This window comes from Sinocyclocheilus grahami, unplaced genomic scaffold (genome assembly GCF_001515645.1).
Source record: "Sinocyclocheilus grahami isolate Dianchi unplaced genomic scaffold, SAMN03320097.WGS_v1.1 scaffold612.1, whole genome shotgun sequence".
In the NCBI taxonomy this organism is placed as follows: domain Eukaryota; kingdom Metazoa; phylum Chordata; class Actinopteri; order Cypriniformes; family Cyprinidae; genus Sinocyclocheilus; species Sinocyclocheilus grahami.
This window is the reverse complement of record NW_015505791.1, coordinates 358,077-363,671: the sequence shown is the minus strand read 5'-3', so window position 1 is coordinate 363,671 and position 5,595 is coordinate 358,077.

Sequence of the window (5,595 nt, the reverse complement as noted above, 5' to 3'; positions counted from 1 at the left end):
GTACTGCGGCAAGGCCGGCCACTTTGTCCTTCAGTGCCCGTTAAATGTCAGGGCCCACCAGTGAAGTGGAGAGTCCTGGTGGGCGCCTTTCCCTGTTCAAGCTCTCCAATAATGCGCACTCAGTTGCCCTTTCGACTCTCCTTCCAGGGAGGTTCACACACTGGCCACGCCCTCCTGGACTCGGGGGCTGAGGGTAATTTCCTGGATTCCGCCTCTGCTCACAAGTGGGGGATTCCGACCATTCCCTTGGTTAAGCCCATTACGGCGTGGTCATTATCGGTCCATCCTCTCACTACCATCACTCACGTCACCCCTTGCATAAGCCTTTCCCTTTCTGGTAACCACTGTGAGCAGATCGAACTGTTAATTATTGACTCCCCTAAGGCCCCGTTAATTTTAGGACATCCTTGGTTGCTGAAACACAACCCACACATTGATTGGGTTAATAGTTCTATTTTAACCTGGAGTCAGTCTTGTCATGTGTCATGTTTGGGTGCTGCTTTCCCTGCTGTCTCTGTGTCTTGTGTTTCACGGCTGACCTGACCGGCGTCCCGGCGGAGTACTGCGATCTGCGTGCGGTTTTCTGTAAGTCCCGGGCCACCTCTCTACCTCCGCATCGTCCCTACGACTGTGCCATAGACCTTCTCCCGGGCACTTCTCCGCCTAAGGGTCGTTTATATTCCCTTTCCGGTCCTGAAAGAGAGGCCATGGACCGGTATATACGTGAGTCACTACAGGCTGGGCTCATCCGCCATTCCTCCTCTCCCGCTGGGGCGGGGTTCTTCTTCGTTCAAAAGAAGGACGGCTCCCTATGCCCTTGTATTGATTACAGAGGTTTGAATGACATTACAGTAAAGAACAGGCACCCCCTACCTCTTATGTCTTCTGCTTTTGAATTATTTTGAATAAAATTATTTATTGACTGTGTGATCATTTGAACTGAAAGCTAATTTTGATAGTAATAATACAAATTGTGACACTACAATAAAAACTAAATGACTGATTTTGTCCAACACAAATAGAGGTTGAGAAAAGTACAGAAACACATGCTCACTCAGCAGGACTCACGCACACACTGATCTTACTGTCTATATGATGATATATTACACACATTTATTCTGACATTATTTCAGTGACAGAAGTTCAGCTGCAGTATTAATGACATGAAGAGAAAATAAGAGACTCTATAACATCTCACTGTTACTGATTCATCATGCAGCTCAAAGCATTATGGGTAGAATCTCTCGTCAGTCTATTCTGGTTCATCAACACAGTTTCACTGATGATCCATTATAAACAAAAAACCCAGGATAGAGCGGCTGAGTGAATGTGGTCTGGACTGTGTGGATGAGGCTCATTGTGTCAGAGACGCTGTAGAAGGACAGAGTTCCTGCACTGTGATCCACAAACACTCCTATTCTGCTGCTGATGGACTTCACAGGGAGATCAGTCCATCTGTTATTGTGTATGAATGAGTAACAGAAGGAAGAGCAGAACAAACTCCAGGACTGATCATTACCTCCAAACACACACTCATCACCCTCTCCCTTCCTGCTGATGCTCTTATATGACACTGATATAAACACACCATAATCTCCACTCCACTCAAACTCCCAGTAACAGCGTTCACTCACACTCTCTCTACACAACACCTGTGACCACTCATCAAATCTGTCTGGATGATCAGGATACGGCTGATCTGTGTCAGTGGCAGTAATCACTCTGTTGTTCTCAGACAGAAGGAGGTAATTATTCACTGTGTTCAGATCCAGAGTGAGCTGATGGGAATCTGATGGAGATAAAACACATCAGAATCAGGAATTATGAATCTGTTTGATCTTTTCATGTAGCTGAACTCTTCATGTTCAGTGTATCATCAGTGTCTCAGATGAACAGATATCTGTGCAAATAATCATTTGCAAGATTTATAAAACTCTTCTTTCAGCTTCTGCAGGAAGAACATGAACACACTCAGTGAGTTGTTCTGCTTGTTTTCTTATTGACTTACCTCGTAGGAAGACACTCCTGGTCCGGAAAACAATGTTGGTGAATGTGACTGTGAAAATCAACAGACATGAACAGTGTGATTCTCATGATCCTGCATCCATTCCTAAGACATTTCTAATATGATGTTCTCCATGATATGAGCTGATGATGGACTGGTTTCTGAGAGCAGATGACTCTCCAGGACTTTACCTCTGTCTGAGATCTTCTTGAGCTCCTCTTTGCAGAAATCCTCCAGTTTGTCTCTCAGCTGACAGACAGATTTTCTCAGAGCATCAAAAGAGAAGAGAGAACTGAAGGAATCATCATTTACGTCTGTAGATTCAGGAGGTGCTGAGAGAGACTGGAAACTCTACAGAAAACAGAAATCAATAAATCAGAGGGGCGTTTGGGATCATTGTCCTGCTGCAGATCCCATGTTCGCTTCAACTTGAGGTCACGAACAGATGGCCGGACATTCTCCTTCAGGATTTTTTGGTAAACAGCAAAATTCATGGTTCCATTTATCACAGCAAGTCTTCCAGGTCCTGAAGCAGCAAAACAGCCCCAGACCATCACGTGGTTTGCTGGAGACCCAAAGCTTGAGAAATGGCTTTATAACCTTTTCCAGACTGATAGATGTCAATTACTTTCTTTCTCATTTGTTTCTGAATTTCTTTGGATCTCAGCATGATGTCTAGCTTTTGAGGATCATTTGGTCTACTTCACTTTGTCAGGCAGGTCCTATTTAAGAGATTTCTTGATTGCGAACAGGTGTGGCAGTAATCAGGCCTGGGTGTGGCTAGAGAAATTGAACTCAGGTGTGATAAACCACAGTTTTAACAGGGGGGCAAACACGAGTGCTATTACAAACTCCTGTGCTCCACTGCACTCTGAACAAGCAAAAGACACATGAGAGTATTGTTTTACATTTTTCACATCTGTGTGTAGTTTGGCGTGTATGTGGTTAACTATTTTAAGATTGTGTGTAGAGTTACTACGCAAAAATAAAATTTTTAGAAGAGTTAAAATAGTTTTGAAAGAAGTTTTTGCTTTTGCAAGATGTGGGTAAAGTTTTCCATGTGTGTGTGTTTTGTGGTTCCCTATCGATACTTCACCCGTACTGCGTCTGCTAAGATGCTTTGGGAAAACTAATTTTTCTCCGATGACTGAAGCCTTTTAATAACGCAGTGTAACTGCACAGCCATTGGTTCGTGCAGTGAATAAAAAACGAACCAATGGCTCGGCAGCGGAGCTGCACGTGCCTATGGCGACAAATCCCGTCAAAGCCCACCAGAATGGGCGGGGCCCTCTGGCCCCCGCTGTAGGATCCTCAGATTTCTTCTCCTTCACGAACGATGTTCTTCGCTTGATCTACGAGACTCGAAGCGTCTCGCCGGGAACGCGACGCTGTGATCGTCGGAGACTCCATCGTCCGGCACGTCCATGCTACCTTAGCTAAAGGTAAAATGCACACTTATGTTTCCCTAGTGCTCGTGTTCTCAATGTTTCTGCGCAGATACCCGCGATCCTGAAGGGTGACGAGAACACCGGAGCGGTCATGCTGCACGCAGGGCTTAACGACACCATCTCCAGCACGCTACGCTCCATATGACTAGTAAGCCAATTCTCAAATAACTGCTATGATGGCTTTTGTTCTACCCACTTAAATGATAGAAGTACTTGTGTTGTCCAATCTATAAAGACTGTGTCTGTTCCCCAAATAGTGAGGTCAAAAAATAAGTTTAATGCAGCATCTAGAAAAAAACCTGATCATGATTAAACTGGATAAATGCTAAATAAATAAACAAAAACAATTTTTAAAGCTTGGGCTCCTAAACATTAGATCACTCGCACCCAAAGCAGTTATTGTAAATTAAATGATCACAGATAATAGTTTTGATGTACTCTGCTTGACTGAAACCTGGCTAAAACCAAATGATTACATTGGTCTAAATGAGTCTACTCCACCAAGCTACTGTTATAAGAATTAACCCCCGTCAGACTGGTCGTGCCGGCGGGGTTGCCACAATATATATAGTGATATTCTCAATGTTACTCAGAAAGCAGGATACAGGTTTAATTCATTCGAAATACTTCTACTTAAAGGGGTCATATGATGCGATTTCAAGTTTTCCTTTCTCTTTGGAGTGCTACAAGCTCTTGGTGCATAAAGAAGATCTGTAAAGTTGCAAAGACTAAAGTCTCAAATCCAAAGAGATATTCTTTATAAAAGTTAAGAGTCAACCACGCCTACCTAAAACGGCTCGTTCTAACACACCCCCAACATGTCTACATCACTATGTGGAAATATTAGCATAATGCCGCCCAAATGTGCACGCAAAGAAATAAGGCGTGGTTTCAGGAACAGCAGTAGTGTTGATGCAGCCATGACAGGGAGACGCTGTGTTTTTCAGTGCGAAAGCAAAAGCACTTTATTTGGCCTTCCGGAAGTAGATGCAATTAGGAATCATTGGTTAAGATTTATTTACAAACAGAACAGCACAACCCAGATGTTCGAATTTGTGCAACACATTTTATGAGGATATCAAGAGATCAAGCATCCCCGTCACCGCTGCTTTGTTTCACTCTCTCGAACGTCTTCACAAGTGAAGTTCCTTTTAATGCTCTCAGGTTTGGCAACATGCGTGTTGCTAAGGCTATCTGTCTTGCTTAGGCTCATTTAGTTGTTTTCAGTTAAATGCTTGTGTTGTGCTACTTTATGTGACCTATTGGCGATGTGCGGTACTTATCTGTTGTCACTGGCAACACGGTTGTCGTTGCATAGGCTGCGCTTAAAGGGGGGTCTGATGCTATTTCATGCATTCTGAGTTGATTACAATGTTAAGAGTTGGATTCTTATGCACGTACGCGCACTCAGCGACCCGAGCGAGAGCAAGCCGCTCAACGCGTTTCATTCATGGTTAACTTACTGAAGTCATCGGAGGCGCTGATTGCCAATCGGCCCGTGAGTGCTCGTGACTCTTCAGCTCCACCCACGGCTCGCCTCCAGGAGCTCGGGTGTTTTCATAGAGAATCGTAAGCTGTATATTTCTTTGTAAATCTGATAAAACTGAATACTCTTCGGAGATGTGAGTGATGCAATACTACACTATAGGTACTCAAGATTAACATGAGATTGGCCGAAACTGTGTGCGTTATATCCCCTTTAACATAGTCAAGTCGCCTTTATTTTATAGCACTACAGCACAGATTTAAGCAGCAGAAAATAACAACCATGGTGCAAACGGAATCAATTCTGCTGTGGCGCAACTCCAAGAGAAAATGGTAAACGGTCGTTGTTCAGTTGAAGTCGTCTGCATCCGAAAACCTAGGCTGCTAACATGCTGCCTATCAGCTAGTGTTGCTTTCGTCAACGAAAATTATGACTAAATATAGGCGTCAACAAACCTTTATCACGTGACGAAAACGAGACGAGACGAAAATGCTGGTCATGTGACGATGACGATAATTAAATGTACAATGCAATATCGTTGACGAATAAAAACGAGACGAAATGTGGCTTACAAAATAAAAACTATGCTAAAATGTCTCTTCATTTTCGTTGACCAAAACGAGACGAAACGAAATGTTATAACGTTATTTCGTCTC